Raw genomic sequence first — 13,075 nt, 5'->3', positions numbered from 1 at the left:
GTCCCGCATCAGGCTCCCTGCTGGGCAGGGAGTCTGCTTCTCCCTCTGACCCTCCCCCCTCTCATGTGCTCTCTCTTTCATTCTCTCTCTCTCAAATAAATAAATAAAATCTTAAAAAAAAAAATAGTCTCCTTCGCTAAAAATACCCAGAATCCTTCCATGCTTTCTAAAAAAAAAAATTTGTTTATTTGAGAGAGAGAGAGAGAGAGAGAGAGCGAGCATGAGGTTTGAGGAGGGGAGGGGCAGAGGCAGAGGGAGAAGCAGACTCTCCGCTGAGCAGGGAGCCCAAAGCCGGGCTCAATCCCAGGACCCCGTGATCATGACCTGAGCCCACGGCAGACGCTTCACCGACTGAGCCACCCAGGTGCCCCCATTCCATGCTTTGGTAACTCTTTAGTGAAGCTGTTTTGTATTTTTTAGCAGACATGCAAAAGGATTAGCCAGGGCCTAGGACAGTGCCCTTGTAATTGCTGGCTGAGTTTTCTTAAACAATAAAAGCTACCTAAATGGTCAATTTGTATATATTTCATTTTGCCTTAGTCTAAGAATTCATCTGTGCCCAAATAAATCTAGAAAGCCGAGCCAAGGAATAGGGTAGGCTAAGGGTTTTACTATTACTGTTCTGCAGGGCGAAGCAGTACCTTCGTCCATCCTTGGACCTGAAAAAGGTTTTTTTGATCAGGGGTCCCCTTACCCCCGTGCTCAGTCCCCAGATCAGTGATGTGTTCACCGGATATTCGCTGCCTTCCGAGCTGGTGACAGGCTGATCTGTTTGCTCCTGGCTTTCTCTGGCTCCCCCTCCTCCCACGTAGTATGGCTACTTGTCAGGAAGGAAACACAGAGAGGACCCTAAAGACCTAAAGACCCTAAACTTACAGCGTTTTCCTTAAATGACTTTAATGCTGCTTATTTCACAATAAATTGAGAAGATCTCCCTGAAAGTTTACTGCTTCCTTTTGGAGGTATCAGCTCAGGCTTTTCCCTTGCATTTTCCAGAAAATTCCATCTTCAAAGAGTTGAACACCCTTGCCCCGTATAACAGGTTCAGGTTCCGGGTCTGCCTGACCCCCTCTGGCTTTCGTGCTGCTTTTGATACTCAAATTACTTGTTCTGCTGCAGGAAGACCTTCACTTACTGCCTCAAATTGGACTTGTAAAGGCTGTATTTATTGAAGAGGAGGAACTTGTCTGTTTTTCCCTTTTGTTCTGCCATGAAGCTAAGATTAATGGCCCCATATAAATTGCTGGTCTGCTCCTTTATCTGCAATACGTGAAAAGTTCTGACCCCATAATACAGGTAATGAAAGTCAGCGGTAGCAAATAAATCAGCTTCAAGTGGGTCAGTTCATTAGAATAGCTTGCTTTGTTGCATTTGTCTGGAACCCCTGGAATCTCGGCTCCACCCCTTCTAGTTCGGAGACACCGCTGTCCTGGCCCCCACCTTCCTCAGGGCAAGCTGCTGTTCCTGGGGTGGGGGGCGGCTAATCTCTTTCCCGGTTAGTGGCAGGCTTTTCCTTTGGCCTGCTCTCCTTCTCACAAGCCTCTCGGCCCGTCAGGGGAGACTTGGCTTCCTCTCGCTGCCCTGAGGCCTAGAGGAAGGGCTGACCCCTTTGTTGGGGCCACTCCTTCAGCCTCTACGCTGCTCTCCAACATGGCAGCCACGAGCCACACTGTAGCTATTGGGGGCTTGAAATGTGGCCACTCGGGGCTGAGATGTGTGGGGGGTGTAAAATTCATACCAAATGCCAAAGACTTCATACAAAATAAGTAAGTAAACAAAAGAATATCAAATACCTCAATAATTTTTACACATTATACATTGAAATGACAATATTTTGCATCTGTTGGCTTCAATAAAACGTATTATTAAAACTAACCTCATGATCTTCTTTTTACTTTTTTTTTTTAATGTGGCCACTAGAAATGTAAAACTCCGTACGTGGCTTGCATTTGCGGTTCTTGCTCCATTCCCATTGGACCGCGCCGGCCCCCCACTCGCTATTTCTCTGCCTTTGCACACGGGGTGGCCTCTTTCCACCTGTCGCGGCTCCCGGGACACTCCTCGGTCGTCCTCTGGGCTGGGATTCCCGCTCTTCTCCCTCCAACTCTTCTCATCCTAACTCTGGGCCAAGACAACTGTAACCGTAGCTACACGTAGCCAGTAAGTATTCGTTCGGCACTTACTGTTGTCAGGTGCTTTGAGGCTCTGGATCTATGTATTTCCTTACAGGGTAAGAAACGGATTGCAAAGAGCGTATCATCTCTTGAGAGGGAAGGGATTATAACCAACAGGACAAAACGAGAAGGGTTCTGGAACGGGTCTGTGTATAAAGCACTATTGGAGGCCACGGGGGAAGCACCCACGGGAGACAGAGGTGGAAAGTGCCTCGCAGGACCAGATGCCAGAGCTCCACGAGGCCAGGGTGGCAAGGCTGCAGGGGGGGGAGCGGACCAGCCAGCGCTCTGGCCGGGGCACCGGGTGGTCAGGCTGCAGAAGAGCAGATGATGGTGAGAGGAAGATGGGCTGATGGGGCCTCGGGGGGGATACGGCTGCAGTCCTGCTGGCTCCAGAAGCCGGAGAGGAGGATCTGGGTGGCGAAGCTGGAGCAGGGCACGGCACAGAGGCCCTTACAGGACAGGGGCGGGGTGCTGAGCTGGATCAGTGCTGAACCCGGTCATGCGTCTTTGTGAGCATCCACCGGGCACTGGCAGGGGGAAGGGGCCGGAGAACTTGCTCGTGGGTCCCGGCTTCTACAAAGGTCCGCAAGTCTGCTCTTGGACCGGAGAGAGCTGCTTTTGCACTCAGAAGTTTAGCAGAAACAATGACCTCGTTCACCAGCCTCCAAGGGGCCGGCTTGCCGAGGCAAAACGCCCGAGGTTTATTAAAAGTGAAAACTCATTCTCCAGTAAACGCCTTACCTGTCAGAACCTTCTCTCTACCTCCCCGTGACAGGAAATCCAGGGTAATGAGCAGTTACAGAGCCCATGTATTTTCTTGATTCTTGAAACCCAGAGACCACACGTTGGAGGACCCTCTCAGCTCAGGGTTGTTGCAGACCTGTGCCGGCGGGCCCCCCAAGACTGGATTTCAGGCAGCAGGTAGCTCTGCGTCCGTGTGCCCAGGACTAACACACCCACCCCTGTTGGCTTTCACCGCTGTGTGTGGACAGGGTGCTCGGAGGGGAGAAAGGCCTTGCTCCAAAAAAAAAAAAAAAAAGTCAATATTGGGGTGAAGTTTATTTTATAACGAAAATTAAGGCAGAATCTCTCCACCAAGCCAAGGCCAGAGCATTGCTTAGAGATTTTCAGCTCACGAGATTATCTGCGGACCTTAAAAAAACACCACCACAGCAAAGAGCTGCATCCCTGGAAAGTCTGACGTCATTGGCCTGATCTGGGCTTTTTTTTTTTTTTTTTTTTTCTTTGAGCACTCCCAGGTGGTTCCAATCTGCAGCCAAGGTTGCAAACCTGAAAACGACTGAGTTAGATTTTAAAAGTCCCTCTTTTAAAATTTTATGTATTTATTTATTTTGCACTTTACTCGGCTCTGATGTTCTGCCTGAAGTGGGAGGAGGGGAAATTGAGGTGGTTGATTCAAGGCTTAGGAAACCAAATCGACCAGTCCAAAGTGGCGGAGAAAGTCCAAGGTGTGTCCGGGTCGGAGAAATAAATCAGGACTGCGGCTGGAAACCTCACCTGGAGCGGGCTCCTCACTTACTGGACTTCTTTACTGCTCAGCAAAAGCCACGGCAATTGTCCTGAAAGAGCCAGAAAGATGTAGTTGCAGATCAACTTCTCTAAGGCCGGTGGTGTTCCAGTAGATCACCCGGAGGGGCTCGGGAAAACACTGATCGCTGCATCCCACCCCCAGAATTGCAGGTTCTCTAGGTGGGGCAAAGCCAGAAAATTTGGATTTCCAACAAGATCCCAGGTGATGCTGCTGGTCCCCGGAAGGCAGGGAAAAAGAGAATTATTTCAAATGAAGATTCAGCAGAAATCGGCAGGCGTTTACACCGAGCACCCACCGTGTGCTGGCACCGTGCCACACCTGGGGGTCCGGAGCCAGCACTCCTGCCCCCCATAACTTGACTGTCCAGAGACAGAGACCCAGAGGCCCTGGAGGGGACTTCCAGTTTCTTCTTGGAGATGGACAGGTCTAGAAAAAGCATGGCTCACACCCTTGCAATATCGAAAACACAGGCAAACTGCAAGTTCAAACTTTCCTTGAATCTCTGAGACATCTGAGGCTGCAAGCCAACCAACCAGCCCAGAATGGAAGAACAGATAGACACCTGCAACAGGAGACGGGACGGAAGCCCTTACTTCCTTGGGGCAGGTGCCGTAAGAATTTGCTAGAATTTTTTTTTTTAAGTTTGTTTTTAAAATTATTTTTGTGGAGGTCCTCTGTGGGTTTGGGGCCACAATTTGAAATTCATTTTGAGACAAGGTCCACGGTTCTGCCACTTCCGGTTTCCCCAGCCAGGCCATAGGGTAGGAGTGACGGAATAGGAAAAGCCCCAAACCTTCCGTTGTATAGGGAATCCTTCAAGCCAGGAATGAAACTGGATGAGTTTGAACAGTTGAAGGAAGCCCCTGGTTTGGGGTGCTTAGAAGGGCCAGCTGGAGGAAGCCCAGTCTACAAATGGTATTTGTGCCGACAAGCTACGCAAGTATGGATCAACAAGGATTCTTTTTACTAGCAATGTCTACCACTGGTGGGGCTCGCCCCTTTGCAGATGGTGGGGGACATCCCTAGAGCTTTTCTCTCCTGACAGTGTTTGCTTTCTAGCAACATTCCATGCCCGGCCTCGAAGTAAATTCACCCTGTGTCCTTACAATGGAAGACGTTGAGTAAGTGCAGTCTCTTAAAAATTGCCAATTGCTGGGGCGCCTGGGTGGCTCAGTCGTTAAGCGTCTGCCTTTGGCTCAGGTCATGATCCCGGGGTCCTGAGATCGAGAGAAATTTTTCAGACACATTAGGTGACTTGCCTAAAATCGCTCAGCTAGTAAATGCTCAGGTCATGGTCCCAGGGTCCTGGAATCGAGCCCCGCATCGGGCTCCCTGCTCGGCGGGAAGCCTGCTTCTCCCTCTCCCACTCCCCCTGCTTGTGTTCCTGCTCTCGCTGTCTCTCTCTCTGTCAAATAAATAAATAAAATCTTTAAAAAAAAAAAAATTGCCAGTTGATGGGCAGCTCCTGTAACTTTTTCTCTATATAAAAGTTTTAGCCGTGGATGTCTGAGAGAAATCTGGAATGTTATTGGAAGCTCTGAAATCTGAAAATATTTTTACTGGACTTTCTGAATTCTTTAAAATAAAGCCCATGGAAGTATATCATTTTTCTTTCCTGGGGACTTTTGGATAACATAAAAGAATTTCATGGGAAAAAATGTTCCTCTTCCAGAAAGTGCTAATAACCAAGATTTGCTGCTTCTCAACGAGAGGCCAATAGAAGTCAAACTAACTGGAGAAGGGAAGGGTAATTCTTCAACCCCTTTATGTTCCTTATTCATTGTATCTTATTCTTCATAGCTTTCAGAATTTCTCCGTCTCTCTGTAGCCCATACTCACTGGAAAGATGCCCGACTCAGTTCTTCCTCTCAGAATTTGTGTGGATGATTTTTACTTCCTGTGAATCCTTTACTGCCTAAACCGTCCTTTTTCCACCACACAGCTTGGCCCACATACCAGGAACCCGGGGTGGGGGGAGATGTAAGCCCTAAATTAAGAAATGTTCTCTCTTTAGTTGTCAACATAAAATAAACTTTCTAGAATTTCCAGGAATTCATCAGTAATCTATGGTGAATTCTTAGTATTTCCTGGAATCATTCACTTGCACTCATCCTCCCTTCAAGCTAATTGCATCATTTAGAGAAGAATCAAATCCATTTTCCAAATATCTGGAGTTGTGAGTCTTCTATATTCTATGCTCAAACAGAAATATTGACTAGCTGTCCCATACATGGTCCCCGGTCTCGCCAGGCTTGCTTTGGATCTGCCAAAGGAGTCTCACACCTAGAGTCTTTAAACTGGACAGTTGTGACCCTGATTCCCAGTTCCATATTCTGGGCTCTACATAAATTGCCCAACATACAGATTCACATTTGATTTGAGAACTCTTTTGGAACTGGCCAACTTCTCTCCACCAGCAATTAACCCAGGTACAAATCGGATGTCCTGAGCTGGCATCGACCTCAAGTTGACCCTTTGTGTCTACTCTCACCTTAACTAGCTGGTACTGAGTTGGTACGCAAGATCGAGGTGCCGTGAAATAGGCCTGGGCGGAAAGCACCTGGAATGATTTCCCCCCCAACATTTCCCTGGCAGTTGGCTTACCATTTGGGTTGAAGGAGATGATCTTTGTGAGTGACCAACCAAAGCTGAGCATGACATATGATTTCTTTCGCTTGGACATTCACATGGATTTTCTGAAAGTCCTTAAATACCCCCAGAACGAAAAGCCTCATGTCTCAGGAGAATAAATATATCGACCCCCCTGACACAGTCACTCACACACACTCACACAAGTAAGTCGTAGAAGAGTATCACCGCAAGGGAAAGGGATTACGTTAATGAAACGCTAAACCAAGGATCGGTGTCCATTCGCTCATTCTTGTTAGGATTAAACTGAAAGCCATTTATCTGCCACTAGTCGCTCAGGGATAGATCTTGGCTTTACTTCTGAAAGAGATTCTTGGCACAGTTTCATTGTTAGGGATAGAGGATCCAAGACAAAAAAGAAATTGTCCTGAAGGAGTATAAAAGAGTATGGTCCTCAGATCTTTATCTGTCTTGATGTTTGGAAAACTTGCTTTGAGAGCAATAACATGGGGCTGGAGTAGAAGGACGGGCAGGATGGGGAAGCTGAGAGAGCCGCCAGGAAGCTGGGGGCTAGCAGCTCTTCTCTTTTTCTGAGCAGGGGAATACGATTAGACAAGAGTTATAAATACACGAGTGTAAAACCACAGTGTGTCCGAGCAGAGTAGGGCGGTGCTGAGTCCCTACTGCTTGTGTGTGAGGGACAATTGAAATTCGTTCATGGAAAGTTCATGAAGAAGAATAAAGTTACTGCATTCAGCATGGCGTTGGTCCCTAACATGGGCTTCCCCAAGTTGTATCAGGTCTCCATCTCTGTCGATTTCCACTGAACCAGGAGAGCGAGTGCCAACTTCTCTTGATCTCTGTTTTTCAACATTAAACCGAGGTGTACTTCGTGGTGATGAGAGCTCTGAACCAAAGGCCCCAAGGACAACCTTGCAGGCCTGAATGGCGCATCCACCTGGATTCATCTTTATGCGGAAGTCTTCATTTACGCCTTCTCTCTTGGCCGTTGCTCCAAACCCGGTCACTGTAAACTATACAACATGGCTGTTTATACTGCACTTTTTAGAATCAGAGTAAAGACAGGGCGCCTGGGTGGCTCAGTCAGTTAAGCGTCTGCTTTCCGCTCAGGTCAGGATCTCAGGGTCCTGGGATCGAGCCCTGTGTGGGGCTCCCCACTCAGCGAGGAGTCTGCTTCTCCAACCACCCCTCCTGCCCCGCCCCCAGTCATGCTCTCGCTCTCAAATAAATAAATAAGAATCTTAAAAAAAAAAAAAAAAGAAAAGAATCAGAGTAAAGGCAATAGCCATCTTAGACATTTGCTCTTTCAATATAGACGTTACAAATATGTACTCCCTTTTGTGTTTGTTTGCTTTTCGCTGCCCGAATATGTGAAGAGTATGTCTTAACGGGGAAAATTACTACTAAAAAGAGTCTTCAGGTCGATTTTTTCCACCACCCGATGCATAAAATGCTCAGACTGCATTAAAATCAGTTTGATCACTTATCAAAATTATTGAGTCCATAATATATACTAGACACCATCGTGGGCACTGGGCACAATGCAGCAAATAAAATAGGACAGAAATCCCTGCTCGCCTGAAATTTATATTCCAGTGGTGATATAGGGAAAGATGAAAGAAGGGAAGAGGGTGGGGAATGCCAGTGGTCATGCAATAGGGCGATTTTATCGCGGTCGGTACCCAGAGGCCGTGTTTGCAGAGACGTTTGAGCGAAGAACCGAAGGAGAAGAAGGGAGACAAGTGGATGTGTGGGGCAGCGGATTGCTGAAAAAGGAAGTAGCGAGCGTGAAGGCCATGCAGTAGAAGGCTGCCTGGTGCACGGAGGCCAGGGGGGCTGCAGGGAGTAAGGGAGGAGGCCAAGTAGCATGTGAAATAATAATTAACATTTCAAAAAAGTGTTCTTTCTCAATGTGATTCTTAACCAAATTACTTTTCTGATTTTTCCTTGTCCATCCTGACAAGATAAATGACTTGTAAAGCTGTATTATCACTAGAAATATTAGCAATTATAATAAGGGTGTGCTATCTGATCTACTTTCCAGTATCACATTGATTATTGTCCTAATCACGATAATCTCCACTGTGACCACCAGTAACGCAGTGGCTCCTAGGTTTACATCGTCCCATTGACCCTGCAGTAATGCCTGGATAACTGTTATTTCCCCTTTTTGCAGATAGAGAAATTTTTCAGACACATTAGGTGACTTGCCTAAGATCGCTCAGCTAGTAAATGCTGGTGGAGTGTGGACTGGAAATTCAGTATTATTTTTGCTCAGTACTACATGCTGCTTGAATACCCGCAGCCTTCAGTATATACCTGCTCAGGGTATCTTTACCCTCTTGAATTGTTCCTTTCAGGAGGAAAGATTTGTAGCTGGAAAAGATTGGTTTACCAAATAAGGAAAAAGTAAACTAAACGACAACATTTATTTCAGTGTTCTCTATCATAGTGAAAAATGAGAAACAACCTGGAAGTCCAATAATGAGAAATGGATAAGTATGGTAGGCCGAATAGTGGCCACCCTAGGAGATCTGCGTCCTGATTCCTGGGACCTGTGAATATGTCGCCTCACACGGCAGAGAGGAGCAGGGCTGGGCTGGATTAAGGCCACAGGTGGAATTAAGATTGCTAATCCAGGAGATTATTGAGCGGCCGCTGTAATCATGAGTGTCCTTAAAAGTAGAAGCGGAAGAAAGGCACAGAGAGAGGCCATGTTGCTGGCTTTGTAGATGGAGGAAGGGCCACAAGCTGAGGAATCCAGGTGGCTTTTAGAAGCTGCAGAGGGCAAGGAAATATTCTTTCTGGAGCCTCCAGAAGGAACACAGCCTTGCGGACTCCTGGGCTTCAGCCTGGTGAGACCCATGTCAGACTGCTGAGTCATCAGATAATAAATCCATGTGTTTTTTTGTTTTTTTGTTTTTTAAAGATTTTATTTATTTATTTGAGAGAGAGAGAGAGAGAGAGAGAGAGAGCATGAGCAGGGGGGCAGAGGGAGAGGGAGAAGCAGACTCCCCGCTGAGCAGGGAGCCCGATGCGGGGCTCCATCCCAGGACTCTGGGATCATGACCTGAGCCAAAGGCAGATGCTTAACCGACTGAGCCACCCAGGCGCCCCAAATCCATGTGGTTTAAGCTGTTCCATTTATGCTAATTTGTTACAGCAGCAGTAGAAAACTAACATAGTAAGTCAATAAGGACTGTGTACTTAAGGGTCTGTCATGCACCCATTTCAATATGTATGAGGTCCAGGTGATAACACGGAAAATTTTTAGGATCTACATTTAAAAAGCATTACACAGACGTGTACACGCAGGGTGGTTAAAATTATGCTTGAAAAACAAAGAGACAAAAACTAGTTCGGTGGATGTAAAATCTGGGAGAAAATTGGCAAGAATGTGAAAAATGGGTATACCGTGAGTGGTGAAATGATGCCGATTCAGTTTTCTTTCAAATTTTATATGTTTTTCAAATTTCCTTTACGGGCCTGTACGGAGAAAATACGAAAATGAAGTTTTAGGTTGATTTATGAAGTAAAAATCCCATTCAGAGAACTGTAATGATACGCGTTGCCCAGACAGAACACTATCAATCATTACATCTGTGGGAAAATAGCAGTATTCTTTCCTATTTTATCTAGGAAGCCATATGGAGAAACAGTTATCGTTTTAGCAGCTGGTACCAGAATTTCTAGGTAGGGAGAGACCTGCCTTAATTGAGAAGTTGGAAAAAAGCTTTATCAAGGTCGCCGGCGAGAAGGCAGCCCTCAGGCCTGTGTGTCGGGCTAATGCTTGTGCATAGTAGAGAGGGAACTGGAGGAGCAGGGGACCAAGGCTGTTCGGGGATGGGGTCAGAAGAAGGTGGGGTTGGAAGAAGATCTTTGAAGGAAAACATACACTCGCAGCGTGTTTTCAAAGGAATTCAGTGTGTTGTAGATCGGGTAGCTCCTCGTCACCCCAAATCTTCAGCAAAACTGTAACTTATCCACATTGGATTGGATTTCAGGGGGAAACGCTAATAAGATGCATGTGGCCCATGTAGATGGGGAGAGAGAGCTGAGATCTGAATCACGTGTCCCTTCAAAATTCGGTCGGACATCCATTGGAGGTGTGCCCACCCTGTGCCTTCAACTTGGCTCAGTCACCAGTGCCACTGAGGTGGATGTCTCCTGCCCTGCTCACCATCTCCCCTTCCTGGGGTAACTCCTGGGCCTCGCATCCTGCATGGTGCATGACAAAGTACCAAGTGTTTACAGAGCTATTTCACTACCTTGAGTTGCATTTCCATCTTAGAAACCAGACCTTGGATTACCTGGGATTTGTGCCAGCTTGTTGCAAAGCAGCCTCTAACCAGATCCCCTAAGAGCCTATGGAAAGCTCCCCACTGCTGTTCCCCAGGCGCCGAGCAGCTCTTCATTCTCCAGCATGAGGTGGTTTCAGAGCCAGGAACCTGCAGTTATTCCGAGGAGTCATGGCACTCGGGCTGTCTTCAAAAGCCCAGAGGATGCTAGGAGGGGGAGGTTGTCAGAGAATCCATTGAGGATTTTATAGCCCCCGGGGTGTTCTTGAGAGCTGAGCAAACTTAACTCCCCTAGATACTCCAGAAACAGTTCGAAACTCCTGAGGTGCCCATGATTGAAAACAAGGAGCCTTCCCTAGAGATCCTTTGGGTCAAATCCATCTTTGTTCACAGTGGTCTCTCCAGAGTGGCAATGGCTTCTTAGGTTTGCTCCAGTCCTGTTTGGAGGGCTCAGTGCACCAGAACTCCCTTGGGATCAGATGGTATCCCAGAGGTCTATTGTCTGCAGTGAGTGGCCAAATTTGTTGCCAAAAATGTGGGGAAGTAGGAATGGTGATACCAGTGTGTGCGTGCATGCGTGTGTGTGTGTGTGTTCACGAGCACACACGTGTATACACTTACGCCCACTTACACATGTATACACATGTGTACACTTGTGCCTACGGGCAGGTAGGAGTGTATGTTACAAATTCAAGATTAAGTATAAAAAGTAAAATACATATTTAGAATGAGACAAAAGATTGCAACAAATGACAAATATCAAAAAAAAGCTCTCAAATACCAAAAGCATCACAAAATCTGGAATAAAACATATGTTTAATTAACTCCCTGGAACACTTGTATAATATTTTTTCCTACATTTTTTAGCTGTATTTGATTAGCTCTTCAAATGACAAAGCATTTTTTTTAAAGATTTTATTTATTTGAGAGAGAGAGCATGCACGCGCACACACACGTAGGGGAAAGGGGCAGAGGGAGAGGGAGAAGCAGACCCTCCCACTAAGCAGGGAGCCCGATGCCAGGGCTTGATGTGGGGCTCGATCCCCGGACCCTGAGATCATGACCTGAGCCAAAGGTAGACGCTTAACCGACTGAGCCACCCAGGCGCCCCGTCAATGCTTTTGTAATGTTTTCTGTAACAGGAATTAAAGGGCTTTCCTCTGTCTAGCATGATTGATTTTTTAAAAATTATAGATAGTACAGAAATTGATTTTCAGCTTCCCAATTCATTTTCAAGTCGAAATGACATTCATCGCCAAAAATCTCACATAAATTTTTAGAATCTGTTGCCAAGCTTGGAAGGCCTATCAAATTTCTTACATGTATGAGCTCTCAGGTTTCAGGGCATTCCAAGTTTCCTTACACAGTAACTAACCTTAAACATTCTTTGAACTGATGACCCTCATTAAACAATGTAACACCACTGATAGCCTTGTTTAGTGGTATACTATTTTTGTGTTAATCATTGTCGGTATCAGTATTTCTTATCAAATTGGCAAGAAATTTAATTTTCTTCATCTGTGTTTATATGATTCACTTTTTTTTCATGAACTGGATTAGCAAACAATCCAGGTGCCTATTCATTGCTCCTATTCAAAATTTGTTTCTTCTTCTTCATGTATTATTGATTTTGTTATGATCTAAAAGGATCCTTTAATTGTAATTCCCTTCTCAGTATCAGTGTAATTTCTATTGATTTCAAATATATATCATATACATGGTATATCTTTCTATTGATTTCATATATGTATTTTTTACTTATATAGTGAAATTACATATATGAGATATATATTATATGTAGTGAAATCCATATCCTATGAAATTATATTTCTTTTTTTTTTTTTTTTTAAAGATTTTATTTTATTTATTTGATAGAGACACAGCGAGAGAGGGAACACAAGCAGGGGGAGTGGGAGAGGGAGAAGCAGGCTTCCCGCGGAGCAGGGAGCCCGATGCGAGGCTCGATCCCAGGACGCTGGGATCATGACCTGAGCCGAAGGCAGACGCTTAACGACTGAGCCACCCAGGCGCCCCTGAAATTATATTTCATATATTTGAAAATAAATCTGTGAAATATGTTTCATATACACACATATGATTTCACTGTATAACGAGTTTATAACTGTATATACTGAGCTGCTGTAGTCTGCTCCTGATGGGAGAGAACTTCCATTGTAACTTGAGGTTACTGAGAACTAAATCTTCTACTTATAATTCAACTCACCTCATGATTGGAAGGTTTTCCACAGACCAGCTTCTGGCTTTCTGCATTTCAAACTTGCTTTCTCCTCCACTACCCCATAATTCTGGTGTTTCTAGGCATGACAGCACACATTAATCTTTTTTGCCTCTGGCCCTAAATGTCATGATTCCAGGTGAGTCATGCCAGGAGATGGAAGTACTCCTGAAAGCCATTCCTACATCAGGATGACTAGAAA

General features: G+C 45.7%; 1 pseudogene; it reads right to left on the bottom strand.

Moving 5' to 3' along the window:
• Positions 1 to 2,482: 2,482 nt before the first annotated feature.
• The window catches only part of LOC118541328 (small ribosomal subunit protein eS6 pseudogene), a 52,592-nt pseudogene continuing 41,999 nt past the window's right edge, over positions 2,483 to 13,075 (bottom strand).

Source organism: Halichoerus grypus, chromosome X, assembly GCF_964656455.1.
Source record: "Halichoerus grypus chromosome X, mHalGry1.hap1.1, whole genome shotgun sequence".
NCBI lineage: Eukaryota > Metazoa > Chordata > Mammalia > Carnivora > Phocidae > Halichoerus > Halichoerus grypus.
The sequence above is the reverse complement of the archived record's forward strand: the minus strand, read 5'-3'. Positions and strand labels throughout refer to the sequence as shown.